This window comes from Aethalodelphis obliquidens, unplaced genomic scaffold (assembly GCF_003676395.1).
Source record: "Aethalodelphis obliquidens isolate GAN/ISIS:26980383/991018 unplaced genomic scaffold, ASM367639v1 scaffold9, whole genome shotgun sequence".
Lineage (NCBI taxonomy): Eukaryota > Metazoa > Chordata > Mammalia > Artiodactyla > Delphinidae > Aethalodelphis > Aethalodelphis obliquidens.
In genome coordinates, this window is record NW_020837953.1 from 43,191,167 (window position 1) to 43,207,496 (window position 16,330).

At 47.3% G+C, this 16,330-nt stretch overlaps 1 protein-coding gene across 10 annotated transcripts in view; it reads right to left on the reverse strand.

Moving 5' to 3' along the window:
- The window catches only part of VPS13D (vacuolar protein sorting 13 homolog D), a 245,608-nt gene that overhangs the window by 15,667 nt on the left and 213,611 nt on the right, over positions 1-16,330 (reverse strand). The window contains exon 68 of one of the 10 annotated variants that reach the window (XR_003433444.1): positions 7,915-9,040. The exons of the other annotated variants lie outside the window; for them this stretch is intronic. The gene's annotated coding sequence lies outside the window, so the exon portion shown is untranslated. The remainder of the gene's footprint in view (positions 1-7,914; positions 9,041-16,330) is intronic. 10 annotated transcript variants of the gene reach the window in all.

Here is a 16,330-nt window from a genome sequence, read left to right on the forward strand (position 1 = left end):
GAAGGAGCGTGGTGTACTTTTCCAGGTAGCTGAGTCCTGTTCTTATCTCCTTGCCCAGTGAAACATTGACTGTCATTTCAAACACTGTCCAGGACAGGCTAAAAAAGTATCTTTTCCCCAAGGCACCCCTGAAGCTCCTGAAAGGGGTTCGGGCACTGTGGCAGAAGCCCAAAGGCCCCAGGAAGATGTGACAAGCCTGCTCCTCATTTTTCAATGTAATGTTCCGTCCTGACTCCCCGATCTACTGGGAGGTTCAGAGGCTCAACTTCCACATGCATCCCAAATCTCGCTATTTCTCCATCTCTCTCATAACTGACAAATGATCTCCGGATTTGTAACGGATTGTTACTATAGTCTTATAACTTATTCTTTCTGTTTCCACTCCTGTCCATTCTCCTCACAGGAACGAGAATGACCCTTTCAAAAACAAGTCAGATTCGGTCATGTGCTCAAAACACGTTTGCTTCACATCCCACTTAGATAAAATACTTGCTTATCTGCCTCCCCAACTGACTGCAAACTATCTTCCCATTTCCAAGGTCCTCCATCCGTGATCAACCACACACCAACGGAAGGTTGGATATAGTGTTCAGATCCTGCTGCTTGGAGGAGCTCAGCGCGGCGTTCAAGGCTCACTGTTCACACAGATACAGGAGAGCGAGCGAGCTCAACTTTGCCGTAAGAGGAAACGAAGCCTCTCTCGTGGTCTTATAAATATAGGGAATACTTCTGGAAGGGGTGATTTAGACATACTATCACTAGAAACAGAGAGCTGGGTTAAAGGAATTCTTCCCATAATAAACCCCTACTTCCTTATTGTTGGAATCCGAAAAACTATTCTTTCTTCTCCAAAACTCAACTAAAATGTTAAATTCTGAGGTCCAAGTTGAGAGGCTGGGGAGTGTGTGGGTTCAAACCATTTGTATGTGAACAAATTTAGTCCCAAACGTAAGCCAGCAGAAAGTTTAAAGTGATATTCTTCAGTGTAGGCCACTGTGTGATGGGACTGTTTTCTTCATATGTTGACGATGGCACTGAAAATTCAAGTAACCCTTTGAAACCAGTGTGGCTGTACGTGGTGGTAATCCTAAATTTGTTCACTCTGGGATTCAGTAATACAACGTTGGTATCTGAAAAACAGCTGTTAGGTGACTGTTCTTGAGTCACTTTCACGTATGTTCCAGTGAGCCTATGAGCATTTGGAAGGAAAGGACTCGATTCATTTTTGTTGTAAACTGGACTTTAGGACTAGATGCATCATTACCCTCCGTTTAGGGCCCACGGTCATCACTGGGCTTTTATCTATTTTAAATGATATAATAAACATCTTTGAAACCACTATCCCTAGCACGAAAACCCCATTGTTTGACCATAACTCGAATCTTATCTGTGTGGCCCTCGGCCGCCCCCTCCCACTCCCGGTTCCTTTCTTCTTCCTCTTCTATCTGAGATAGCCACTACCCTGAATCTTGTACTTATCGTTCCTTTACTTTTCTTCTGCACGTAGTCTTGTCACATTTCAAAGCATGTTCTGGTACAGTAGTCCTGTTACAGTCTCTGGTTTTCATTGTTTTGGGCTTCTGAGAAAGGATGGCACTGCCTTTTTATGTTTTGGGACTTACTTCTTCCTTGAAGTCATATTGCTAAGATTCAATCATTCTTTTGTGTGCAGCTACAATTCATTAATTGTACCGGCTTATAATTATTCCACTGTGTGAATATACCATCATTCACCCAGCTTCCTGTTGATGGCTCACGGACCATTTCCAGGTTTTGCTATTACAAACGATGCTGCTACGTTCATTCCTCTACCTGTCTAGTGGTGACCCTAGGCAAGAGTTTCTTTGGGTATATATCTAGGTGTTTGCTGGACACACACACAGGACATGAATGTTCACCTAACAAGATAACTCAAGTTGTTTTCAGAGAGGCTGAACCAGTTTACACACACACCAACAATGTACTTCAGAGAGCCTGGTAAACTATATACCTTCCAACACTTGGTACTGTCCAGGACAGCACTGTCCAGTACACAGCCACTGGCCATGTGTAGCTACTAACACTTGAAATGTGGCCAGTGTGACTAAGGAGCTGAATTTAAAATTTTTCATTTAAATTAACTCAGATTTAAATTGTGTATTAGATAGTACTGGTCTAGCCCCTTAAATTTTTGCTGCTTGAATGCGTATAAAATAGCATTTGTTTGTTTGTTTGCAGTACGCGGGCCTCTCACTGTTGTGGCCTCTCCCGTTGCGGAGCACAGGCTCCGGACACGCAGGCTCAGCGGCCATGGCTCACGGGCTCAGCCGCTCCAAGGCATGTGGGATCTTCCCGGACCGGGGCACGAACCCGTGTCCCCTGCATCGGCAGGCGGACTCTCAACCACTGTGCCACCAGGGAAGCCCTAAAATAGCATTTTGTCTTCTCATGCCCACCTTCCCCTTTCAACCTACAGCATAATGGAGTCCATTAAAAAAGTGGCGCAGATGTGGAGCCTGCCCACAGGCACCAGAGCAGAAAGATCAGCTTCCATGCTGCTCCTGCCTGTCACTGCTGGACCGTCCTCAGACTATCCTCTGGCTTCCTCTGGTTGCCTTGCTCCTTCTCTCACGATCACCTTCACTGTCAAGACCTGCTGCCTCTTGGGCAGGGCCTCGGGACCACCATCCTGGGGATAACGCATCATTAAACAAGAGGTGGCGAAACTCCACCCGCTCACCTCTCATTAGCTGACAGCGTCTCTCACTAACACTCAACACAAAAGAGACTTTACAGCCGTCTGCTTAGTGCATATGCAGCAACTGTGCCTCCACAAACCTTTGTTTAGCCGAAGGGCTGTGGTGCACTTAATTGCTGCCAGCTGGGGGTCTGTCGGCCATTTTAAGCCCTCAGCTGCTGCGGTTTAGAAATTTCACAGTGTATAGAAAGAAGCAGGCCTTCCAGTCAACCAGCTAATCCAAAACGTCAGCACCAAACGAACTTGGGCTTTGAACTCCATGAAAATGTCAGGGAGTTGGCTGTACAGCATGGACGACTCTCCCCCCGGGGAAGGGGCTGCTGATACAGTGGCTGATACACTGCAGATACCCACCTAGTGGGAGAGATCAATACCGAGCAAGCTTGCATCTGGCCACTGCTATCTGACATGCGCTGGAGCCAAAGCCAAAGATCAGAGTAATGGAAACAATCCCTGCCATTTTCTTGAAGCAACAGTAAATCCAAACAAGGTGACACAGGGAGATCTAACCAATTCCATTCTCGTGGTTGATCCTGCCTTTCAGCCTGAGGGTCAACAGTTGGCCAGCTATTATTTGTTCTTTGCTTCTATAATGAGTAACTATGTCATAGTTCTATTAGTTGAAGACAGATGTTGTACACACATACACATACCCCTGTACAGCTTGAGTTAAGATATTAGTCGGTTGAGGAATCTGTCATGGCCAATGTCTATCAACCAAACGAAGTTCAAAAATAATCAGTAAATGAGGAGAAAGTGTGTGTGTCAAACACGTGACTTCCTAGCTTAATAGAATGTTTATTCAACTGATGACTGCCATCTTCCTTAGGGGCTGTGAGTACTCACCCCAACAAAGTGATGGATTGTTCTTGCATTTACGTTACGTGTGTGTCCGAGAGTTTTGTTTTAATTAAATATTTAACCTGTATATACTGTGCTGGACTGGGCACAAATAATTAAGCTGAGATGGTCAACCCAGACTATCTCTTTAAATACTACCTGTTGATGAATGACAGCTACAAGACACAGCAAGCCCCCTACACACGAACCTTCAAGTTGCGAACTTTCAAAGATGCGAACATGCGCTCCATCAACATCAGGCATGAGTGAAATTGCAGCTCACCCTCCATCTCCTGTTGCTGACGATCCTTCAGCTCTACCATCTCCCACCTCCTCTCCTTCCTCCAGTCAGTGACTCTTCTTGCCTGTTCACTCAATGCCAGCCCCTGTGTGCCAGCTGTTGTACCATATTACTGTACTTTTCAAGGTCCTGTACTGTAAGACTAAAAATGTTTTATTTTTTGTGTTTCTTTTTAATGTATGATTGTGTGAAAAGTATTATAAACCTATCACAGTACAGTACTATATAGCCAGTTGTGTTAGTTGGGTACCTAGGCTAACTTCATTGGACTTAAGAACAAATTGGGCTTACGAGTGTGCTCTCAAAGCAGAATTCGTTCGTATGTAGGGGGCTTACCGTACCGGAATTCTTGACGGAATGGTTCAGTCAAACATTTGTCAGTTCTCTAAAAGGAACTCAACAGTCTCTCAAAACAGCACTCTCTGCACTGGAGTGTACGAACTGGTTAAAGCTTCCTCTGATACGCACTGCACTGCAGTGTCTGGACGATCACCAGGCCTGCCGTGCCATGGGTGACATCTGACCTCTGACCTGGAGCCCTCTGCTCACGACTGCATCCACTTCCAAAGACTAAGTGGAAAAGCACTTCTTCTCCACTGACACATTTTACTCCTTTCAGTGCAAGCTGCAATCAGAGAAGACTAGTAGAGGTTGGAAACCTCTGAAGTCAGGCTCAGTTCCCAGGAGAAACTCTTCCCCACAGTTGCGTGACAAACAGAAAGCCATTTTCTAGAACCTGCTCAGAGGTAGTATTCCACCCACAGGTTTAGTGATAACCTCTGAGCTCTGGCTGCGTTAAATCTTGAACCAAGAAAATTGGACCAAATATCCAACGACAATTTGGATTTTGACCACATGAAAAAAAAAAAGGTTGGGGGCTTCCCTGGTGGCGCAGTGGCTGAGAGTCCGCCTGCCGATGCAGGGGACGCAGGTTCGTGCCCCGGTCTGGGAAGATCCCACATGCCTTGGAGCGGCTGAGCCCGTGAGCCATGGCCGCTGAGTCTGCGTGGCCGGAGCCTGTGCTCCGCAACGGAAGAGGGCACAACAGTGAGAGGCCCACGTACCGCAAAAAAAAAAAAAAAAAGGTTGGGCAGAAAGCAGCCCTCTGTCAGTAGAGGTAAATGAATTACTAACTGAGCCTTGGGACTGGCCTCTGCCTGCCTCTGCCCCCACGCCCACCCCATTTAATGAACTCTTCCTGAGCACAGGCCGCGCTAGGCCTTTAGGAAGACAGAGGTGAATGGAGTTTCCAGGGAGCTTCCTGGAGTCTAATGGAGGAGAAACAGAAACACAATTATAATGCAGCAGGGGAGCCCTGGGATAGAGGGAGTGTAATACGACGGCTGGGTTTGAATCCCACTTCCACCGTTTACAAACTGTGTCCTACGGCCAGTTGTGTAACCTCTTGGAGCCTTGGTTTCCTCATCTATAAAATGGGGATTCTAATGGGGTTGTTGTGAGGAGTCAGTCAGTATGTGTACAGTGCTTATAAGAGTGCCTGGTACATAATAAGCGCTCGATAAAATGCTACTGATCATGATGACAACGATGATGATAGATCTGCAGAAGATGCCATGGGTGCCCGAGAGGGGCCCTAACTTAGCTTAGCCTCGGTGGCTGAAACCCAAGATGGGCTAGGATCCAACATCCAATCTTTCCCTAAACTGCTTCAAACTGAAATATTCCCCTTTCCCTTCTGCTTCCTTGTTAACATTCTACTTACCTCTCCCTAGAGTTCTGAAGTCGTGCGTGTAACAACACATAAAATCCCATATTGTGTTGTTGCAACTGAAAATGTGGGAAAGATGCTGATCCATGAAACCGCTAGAAATTATATTATTATTGCTGTTAAGTTTTTAGTGATTTGACATCCTGCAGTGGGGAGGACATTTCCTGGGCTGGGCTTTCCCCACAGTGGGATTCACACCTGACTTGTTTATAGGGGTCAAGGCTTCCTATAACCTAACTCATGTTTGGGGGACCCCATGACATTGCAACTGTGACAGCTCGTAGGACTAATGCCAACAGATATGCCTATTGGGATTTAAACTCTAAGAACAAGACTAATTCAGAGCTTTTTTTCCTAGTCAACTAACTGCCTCAGGGGTGAGACTACCTGCTCAAGAAGCTGGGGGGCGGGGTAAGGCAGACTCGCTTCATAACGAATTCCAATCAACTGGATAATATCATACTGAGATTATAGTCTGAGAGCCTTGGATTTCCTAAAACAACTAACTTTTGCACGCATTCTGGGTTTGCTTTGCTTTTTCAAAAAGTAGTTGACAACTTATAAGGTGGTTTGCAACTTTCAACATCACTACAAAACCAAGGCATTTAAAAACGCAAACTTCATTTATGTTTTAAGCACAACATTCTCATTCAGAGTATGGTGCTCTGTAGGAATCTCTCAAACCATGGTCAGTTTCCCTACTAACCTGTCACCTCTAATGCCAATCCTAAGATGTTTCACATGGGTGAAAATACACAGTTCCTGGTAAACTTATTTTGTAGCTATTAAGTGCAAATGCTAACAAGTTGATTAAATTAAACAAACCATATTATTTTCAGATGATTTCTAGCCAATAATTACATAATCTCTTTCTTTATATGATCTACCTTCTCCCAAAAGTTGATCCCTTTTAAGAGAGGGATGAAATTTAGGAGCATGGTGGTGTAGGGAAGAACACAAATCTTTGGAAAAGGACAAACAAACTTGAATTCCTGTCCAGTCACTTATTAGCTGAGTGATCCTGAAGAAGTTACTGGATTTCTCTCAGCCTCAGTTTCCTTATCAATAAATGGGAATATAATACTTACTTGGTTAATAATGTTCAGATAATATATGAAAAGTGCACAGCACAGTGCCTGGCACATAGTAGGTACTCATAAAAGTTTCCTCCCTCTCCCCTACCCTTATTCTGAATTACTGGGTGTCAAATCAATTTAAAATACCAAAACACATAACTTTTAAAACTCAGATTTAAAATTTTTAGCCTGACAGCACACTACGGGAAACATGGTTTACTGGATGTGTAAGGATAATTCATGAGGGGTACATCAAATGTTTGGTTATATAGGTGTTTTCTACAGGAACTACTGCCTAAGTGTTTCCTCACCTGACTTACTCCATTCATGTCTCATTTGCTTAAAGAACTTTTTAAAAGAGCTAAGAGCTAATCAATCTAGCAGCTCAACAAACTATACCAAATGTCAAATTTTTAGAATTGTAATGAACAGAGTTTTAGAATATTGCCATTAATAAAAGCCATCATAACAGAGGTTTTTGGGGATAGAACACTGTCTCTAAATGAAGTCTGCAAGATCACCTGAATACATCCAACCCCTGAAAATGGAACGGCCTTGACTGAGTGGCGGGGCGGGGGGGTGGTGGGGGGGAGGCGGGCGGTGTGGGCTGTGTCCTTAGCATCCCCCCAGCCCTGGGCCTCCACACTATTGCGTGAGGGCCTCCCTCCCTCGTGACCAAAGCCAAGCAGGTCTGGGTGCTGCAGCCCTCTGAGGACCTACTTTGTGATTTGTGTGCTTTTTCAAGACCACCTATTCATTCAGGCTGGAAGTTTTATACAACCGTTTACTATCTAACAGAGAGTATTGGTGGAGGTGAGGTGGAAAAGGAGAAAGAGGGCACAGGAGAAGATGCTTCAAAAACGGATGTGGAGGGACTTCCCTGGTGGTCCAGTGGGTAAGACTCCACGCTCCCATTACAGGGGGCCCAGGTTCGATCCCTGGTCCGGGAACAAGATCCTGCATGCGTGACACAACTAAGAAGCCCGCACGCCTCACGGAAGACCCGGTGTAGTCAAACAAACAAACAAACAAAAAACGGGTGAGGACACTGAAGATCAGCAACTGCCATGAGAATGAAAGTTTACATACAGTTGCCTCACTCACAGGGACAAACAGGGTCTGTTTCAGGCCCTGAGGTTAGACTTGAGGCGGTCGAGGGAGAAACTGTGACCCTGGAAGGGTAGCAGAGCCAGCCGGTGACACAGCACACACCCTTTCTCCAGGCACCAACCTTTTCCAGGGAAGGGCCTCGTGTTCTGAATAAGCCGTGGCCTGGAGAGTGTGGCGGGAGTAGAATGGAAGCCACGTGGAGCCAGAGCTTTCCGTGTCTTCCGTGCATCACGGTACCCCAGCTCAATACGCAGACGCTAAACGACCAGACCGAAGGCCACAAGCCTGTGCAGGACCAGCGGCAGGGGAGCCAGAGCTGCTGCTTCTGGAGCCGAGGCTGGAGAAGGGGCCGTCCGTCGGGGGACTCCTCCTCGAGGCCCAATCGGGGAAGGGCTGAGAGTTGGTAACAACCCAGAAACCCCTGGGGCATAGGAACGCTGATCATTCCCTCGTGGACGGACTCTAGAAAGTTACTGACCTGGGTCATGTTCTCCCGAGGGGGCAACTGGACAGCTGCCTGTTGGCCTCAGGGGACCGTGCAACATCCGCACTTTTCCAGGAAGGAAAAGAGCAGCAGGGCCTGGAACTCTGGAAGCGGCTCAGGGGCCTGGCTCCCTGCGGATGGTCCAGTCCAGTGTGGACACTCAGCACTTAAGCAACTCAGAACCTTCTGACCAAGGTGATCAATTCCCTGCACTAGCTCAAATTCCAAGGAGAACTTCCCCAAAGGACTTCTACTGTATGGTTTTCATTATTTCAGTCCCAAGTTTTAGGTTCTTTTGGCCTAGAAACATATAGGACTCAACAAATCCTCTGCTCCTCATCTCCCTTCTGACCAGCTGGTGCTTTTTTATTGTTTGTCCTCGACTTTAACCTGTGGCTGAGCTTTCTCAGAACCAAGGCCACCTCTAGGCAAATTTGCCCTCTGCAAACAACAGATGACACCTTCCCTTTCAACTTGGGTCCAACTGGCTCTGGCCCAGCGTTCCAATGCCCTCAAGACTATCTTGGATTTCTCAGGCAAAAGAAGAGACTTCTCTTTGTTCCGGCTCTTGCCACAGTGCCTGAGTATAAAGCCAGGGCAGGAATAAGGCAAGGGGAACATCCATGTGTCCGAATGGGGATTAGGTTCAATGGTGTCCTTTCTCTTTGGACAGGAAGGAAACAGAACACAAGCTGGCAGCTAAGTGATACCCTTCGGTGCCTCGACAACGGGTACGTTTCTGCCTGGTGCCATGACGTTCAACCTGGTGACAAAAGATTATTCTTTATTTGGTGATAAGAAGGTCAAGCTGCCTTATAATTAAGTGCCGCCGGTGTGAACATGAATGGGACTGATTGCCATAGTCCATCAACCCTTGGCAAACTGGTTTGTTTGGTCTGGACAGCAAACGACATTCCACACTACTGGAATTTTTTTCTCCCAGATCCCCTGCGGCCCCATCACCACCCCCCCCAAACCTTTTTTTAAAAATTACAATCTGTTCTACTGTCTCAAGTTACATTCTGTAAATAATAAGCAACACTGATGAAATGCAAAAAGCTGAAAATTTGTAAAGCAGAAAGATCTGCAGCATGTTCCACATCTGTGCCACATTAAACACGCGCTCAACAGATTTGCTGATTCCTGTCTAATCAGCACACGAGGCTGACGTGGGCCAGAAGGGCCCTCATGCCACATGCCACATGCCACAGCAGGGCTGCGGGCCACCGGGGGGAGGCAAGGAGGGACAGAAGCTGGCCTCCTGAGGTGGAGAGGCCAAGCCCACAATGCAGGCAACACTTGGCTGCCAGCCTGCTTCAGTTTGGGTACATGTGCGTCGCAGACTGGTGGGTCACAGCTGTGGTTAGGTCATGGGAGAACAACTGCTCAGAACCCTTCTTCCCAGTCGTCAATGTTGGTGAAGCTGGGCCCACGGCGGTTAAACTAAATAACACGTTTTAAAGATAAAATGTCTCATTTGAAGGAGTTGGCTTCCTATACATTAAAATGACTACAAAATAAAAATAGAACAGAAGGAAACCAATTAAAGTCCATTTGGGAAAATGCTTAGAGGCTACTAGAGATGTTAGTTGCTCTGCCAGGCAAAATTTGATCCCGTCTTTTATTTCTTCCATGCATTTTACACGCATGCACGCACGTACATACGTGCACATCTGTATGCATGCGTGCAGGCACTCATGCTACCATTAAGAAAAACTGGCAGAGCATAAGAAGAAATCGGCACGTTTTAAACTTGTGGCATCATTCTGAGTCCCCGAATGATTACAAGGCTCCGTGTCGGGGAAAAAACCACATTCAGACTCAACAAAGAGTCTTCAAGCAGAAGAGCACATGAACCTTTAAGGATACTCTTTGGAAAAACAGCAGACTGCCACCTCCACTCGCTCTCTGACATCTGCATTTTCCCATCAACCTTAGGTGGCAAGACACCAGGACTAAGAGTCCTGGGTCACCAGGGTCCACAGTTTGTCTCCATAGCTGCATTTATTGAGTGCTGACTCTAAGCTTCACAACATTCTTATAAGGATGTGTTTTATTAGTATTCCATTTCACAGAGGAGAAAATCATGCCTTAGAGAGATTATGAAGTTTGTCCAAGGCCACTCAGCTGGTAAGTGGCAAAATCAAACTTGATCTTGGGTCTTGATGGACACAGTAAGCTTCTTATCAGCATGACTGTTGATAAAACTCTCTTTAATACCTTGTCTGAGTTCATCACTGTGTTAAGCATTCTGAAGATCCTGGAGGGATACCAAAGAAGGCAATAGCATGATCTCATGAAGCTTACAATCCAGTTGGGAAGATAAGGTGTTCTCACCTAGACCACGTCTCAGTGATGGGAGAACTAAGGAGGCCTGGCCCTACACACTAAGAGGGCAGGACGGGCTTCCTGGGAAGGCCTGGCTTCAAGTAGGGCCCTGCCTAAAGGCAGAGCAAGATTGTTATTAATACAACAATGTATAGCATCAGTACTAAACCTGCCAGATTTTACCACAGGAACGGGTAGTAAATAAATACTAAGAAACAGGAGGAGACAAATGAGATAAAAGCCAGTTAACAGACCACACCACACACAATCTAAAGACATCTGATTGAAGCCTCATTCTTAACGCTAAGCAAGGAAATGACGAGCAGTAAGCAGTGTCAGCTCTCCTTTTATAGTCATGACGCAGACTTTAACTTCATTAATGGAATTCACCAAGTGACTAATCTAAATTACATAAATATTTGGAAGAAAGATATGTACCAGTGTGGACGAGAAACTGATACAATGACAACTACTGGAAGGGTGGGACCGAGACAGGCTGCAAATAAACAAAAACAAGCACACTAAAAAGGAAGACAAATTCTGACGTCGAGGGTTTAAAAAGGACTGGGGTGAAGAATATGCGAAGATAATTCACAAAGGAAAACTCCAAGTGGCCAAATGAAATATGAAAAGATGATGCAACACTCCGAGTTACGGAAGAAATGCAAGTAGTAGCACTGAAACATTCCCTCTCAGGTCGGCAGAGGCTTAAAAGAGTAATAATGCCTTGCTCTTAGTATAGTATCTACTTCATAAAACTCTTGACGGAATTCTGAACGAATGAATAGCCGGAGCTGGTGGAGGGTTGGAGCAGAGGGCCTTCTCAAGCGCACAGGGTGGCAGTACAAATGGTTTCAACTTCCTAGAAGGCAATTTCTAATGTTTTTCAAAATAGAAAGCGCATTTACCCTTTACCCAGGAATTCTACTTTTAGAAATTTACCCTAAAGAGAGAATTATACACAAGTGGAAAGATATATGTAAAAGATGCTTATGATAGCAAAAATCTGGAAACATCCCTCAATAAAGGACTCGCTAAGGAAATTGCTGTATATGTGCAATTTACTATTACATAAATGCTAAAAATGATTTACTAATATTACATAATGTTAAAAATAATTTACTGCTTAGGCATCAACAGCTGTGCCTATATGATTCACCTGAAGTCTTATATACATATGTATTTGTGCATGTGTGTGAGCACACACACATATACACACATACCGAGATATCTGGCAGGGTTGACGTTATTAGCCTTTTGGTGATTATTAATGGCCAATGGGATTGAGTTCCTTTTATTTTCTTTCTAAAAATAGGAATAATAGTACCAATCTCACTGACTTGCTGTAAGAATTAAAGAGATAACTCGTGCAAGGTTCTGGGAACAGTGTGTATACACTGGGAGTGCTCACATACTGTTTGGATTTTCGGAACAGTTCACGTTTGTACATATCTTCAAACTCACACGATAGAACTACTTTTTAAAAAGATGATTCAGGGAAGAGTCAGGCACAAACACCAAAATGTCTAAAACGCACTTAAGAAGCAAAGCATGAGTACAAATTTCTATGATCACACACTGCAGGACAAGCGCGGGCTGGGCGCAGACTAGGAAAGAAAGAGTGAGAATGGCCAGGCTTCGTCTCAGATGGCTTTCTTCTGGGTAAGAGGTGGTCTGAGTGAAGTTTTCCCCAGGGGAAAGGCCATGACTCGATCATTACTATTACCTCTCCCAGGACCGGGAGGCATGGCTCCACGCTATACTGGATGGTGGCCGGGGTGGGGGTCGGGGGGGCGCCGGGGGGAATGGATGTTGCTTTGTTAACCTGAGGGTCCTCTGCAGGCAGCCTCCTTCCCAGCCCCCATCTAACTTACTTTTCCAGCACTGTCTTGCTTTCTGAATCTGAAGAGCAGGAGAGAGGTCTTCCCTTGCTTGTGGTAACTGGCCAGCTCGGAGCAATGAGTGGGAGGGGAGGAGGGGGAGGCAGGGCCAAAATGGACCCAGGTGCTCACGGCACTTACCCTAAAGAGCCCCGGGAGGCAAGACAGCAATTGCAAAAGGGGTACTCCAAGAATGGGTAAAAGCAAAGGCACTCTGCCTCCCAGCTTGCCCGAAGTCCCCTTCCTGCTAACGCAGGGAGAGAGAACATCTGGACCTGGTTGTGAGGCTCTCCAGCTGCAGAGCCCCTAGAGTGAAGTTCGTGTTTCACTGGAAATTGCATTTCAGGGGCTTACAGACTGTCCTTTCTGATTCTCATCAGGGTGAAGTACAACCTAGAAGACAAGCTGGTTCAGAGACCAAATCAGCTTTGCTTTGAAACGTTCTCCTCTCCCTATCCCCCTTTAAAAGCAGACTTAATGGTCCAGGTGGTGAGAAATCAAAAAATGAAAGAAAGAAGAGGACTTGGGGTCATCTCAGGTGCATTTCTGTGCCTTCGTAAAAATCAGACTCATGCCCTGGGTCAGAGCCGGCACCGAACCTTCAGAGCACTTGTTCTCCTAGGCAACAGGAGTCAATGAGACTGAGTCCACGTGAGTCATTGGACTGGGGCTTTCCTCTACAGGACTAGAAAAAAACGTGGGTTCAAAATGTGTGAGAACCTGCTGAGAGCCAAGGAGGCAGAGGGGAACGACGCTAGACCCTTTCAGACAGAGGGGGCAGCAGAATAAAGCCCCCCACCCCCAATCTGGGGCCAGCCACTGCTCGTGCTCCACCACCTGCATTTTGCAGTTGGCCTCCCCCGGCATTGGGACACAAGCCTGCAAGCACCACAGACCAGGCAGCAGTGGGCGCTGGCCCTCCTGCCTGGGCCTCGCTGGGCCTCTGGGAAGAGCAGGTGCATCCGGGAGCCTGTCCAGTGCAGCAGAGGCCACGGCACTGCTTCCTGCCACGCTAACACAAAAACAAACACGACCCCCCTCCTCCAGCCGCTCCTGTCCGCCGAGAGATTGTTTCTCCCTCTGAACCTGGGGGCAGAGGCAGTTAGCGAGGGCGGGCACGTGGCTTTCCAAAGAACAAGTTGCTCGGGGTGAGAGAAAGAGGTAGGCCTGGGACACCCCTGATGCTGACAAAGGAGGGTGAGTCACACATAAGCCAAGAGGTGACTCTTGAGCTGCTGCTTTGTGCTGCTCCCTTTCCGAAGGATGGCTCAGATGCAAGCATCTCAGACCAGGCTTCCTTCTGCATGTTACATAAAGTGCTGGAACTTTCTAGCGCTCTCTGTCTTACGATCTCTGCAGATAAGCATCTCTATAAATCCCGCTTCGTGGATCATCTGGCCACCTCATGGCATCTTTAATCATTGGTAAACGGAACAAAAATAATTCAAAAGAGCAGCGAATTCCTTCCTACAATTTAACCACTCACTCCCCCCAGCATTTCTCTCTCTTCACATCCCCGAAGACCAGCCACAGCATAGCTCCTTGATGCCGAATGGGCTCAAAGAGAACCCCCAAATAGGTGCCCCATTAAAAGACACCCAGTACTACCAAGGTCTTCTAAACTTTGGGTTTAGCAATCATTTCATGGAGTTCAAACCATGGAGTCAGCTCCATCCAGGGACTACCCGAGCCTATTTCTAGGATTTTAAAGCACCTTGACTATGGAAGCCTAACTAGATAGACTCCAGCAATCTCAGAAGTGGCCAGCCCTTTAGTCTCTTCCACCTCTAGAACTCTTTTTGCAGGCCCCCCAGCACCAAAATAAACAGAAGTTATCCTCGGCCACCAAAAGAAGGTTATAGCATGCTGAGCACATACTTGGACATTCTCTTCTCCTTCCAAGACTTCCTATACTGTGTCCCAATCAGAGTTCCCAGGCCACCAGCTGGTGAAGATGGCCTTGGCTGGATGGCAGAGCAAAGACAAGCTGGAACCCGCATGTGTGACCACTATTTTGTGAAAGTAGAGATTCTGAATTTGGAAGGATCATCGTTTGGGGAGGGGCCGAGATACAGAACAGAGGGCCAGGGACAGCACAGCTCCTGGACACAACGCTTGGCGGCCTGATTCTCCAGGCACACGCACACCGTCTGCCACCTCTGGGTTAGGCCGGTAGGGGTGAGAGTCTGTGATAAGCACCCTTCAGGCTGCGAGATCTAGGGTTTATAGCACCTCCCCCGCTAACTGCCTTAGCATCTTTCCCCAAATATTCTGGGTCACAGGCAGATATCCAATTCCCACCCTCCACATTCAAGAATCATTAAGGGGGGCTCCCCTGGTGGCACAGTGGTTAAAAATCTGCCAGCCAATGCAGGGGACACGGGTTTGATCCCTGGTCCAGGAAGATCCCACATGCTGTGGAGCAACTAAGCCCGTGTGCCACAACTACTGAGCCTGCGCTCTATAGCCCGCAAGCCACAACTACCGAGCCCACATGCTGCAACTACTGAAGCCTGCGCGCCTAGAGCCTGTGCTCTGTAACGAGAAGCCACCGCAAATGAGAAGCCCACGCACCACAATGAAGAGTAGCCCCTACTCAGAGCAACTAGAGAAAGTCCGCGCACAGCAACAAAGACCCAACACAGTCAAAAAAAAAAAGGAATCAAAAGGAAGTGGACCTGAGAGACCGGGTAAGAGGCGTCAGGTTTAAATCACGGAGTCTTTTGATGGAAGAGACCAAGAGATGATCCAGAAGCAGCCCAGAAGTTAGGAGTGTGTGCTCTGCGCTCAGACTGCCAGCATTCAAATTCTGGTTCCCTCTCTCATTAACTTTGAGATTTTAAACAAGTTATGTAATTTCTCTGTGCTTCAACTTTCCCATCTGTAAAATGGGGAAAATACAGTACCCACCTCACTGAGTCGTTGGAGGATTAAACAGTAATACACGTAAAATGCTTAAAACAGTGTGTGACATGAGTACACATTCAAACTCTGGAGCATCGCCACCCAGAGCACGGCATCCACCTGAGATGTCTTGTCCGCTGCAGACAAGCAGCTATCTGGAAGGACAGAAATACATGTTTTGCTGGACGGCACAAAGGACAGGCAGGCTCCCAGTTTGGCCAAAGGATGCAACTGGCTGATGGCTAGGAGTAAACTACCCCCTTAACCAACCTTTCTCCTCGGGTGCTCTGAAGACAGACAGCCCTTTCTTTATGACTGTACTTACGCCACAGCCTTGTCTGTCTGTCCATTTACTCGGTGCAGCATTACTGTGAGGACCAGGCTTCTCCAGGCCCTGCCCCCCGATAAAGGGGCAGCAGCCTCACAGGGCGGCCTGCCGCTGACAGTCAGCACCCTGGGCTAACAGGCTTTCCATGGGACAGCCTCCCACCTGCTCCGGTTTAGCATTTGGGCTCGGCGGTGGAAAGCCAGAAAGTGAGGCTATCACCAGCCTTCGAGGAGGCTGGGCGGCAGGGAAGCGACAGAACTATCCGGAGTCTCAGCAACTCAACGGGAACGCTCCAATGTCGGCATCCAACCACCTCTGCCACCAGCGCAGCCTCCTCGGAGACGGGTAGGTTTCCTGTTGTGTCAGCCCCGTTTCCTTCAGCAACATTATCCTGCAAACAGAGAGCTACTTTGAATAAAGCGCTGAGGTGTCCCGTTTCTGGCCGGGGAGGAGGGGAGGCGGCAGGCAGCTCCGTTTCGGAGGGAAGCATCGCTGCGCCCTGACCCTCTCTAGACAGCGCCTCTTCCCTCTCCCCAGTCCTGGAAAGCTGTGTTTGAAGAAAAGAAACGTGCTGGCTTTCCTGTATGACCTCAGATGGGCAAGTTCTGAATGG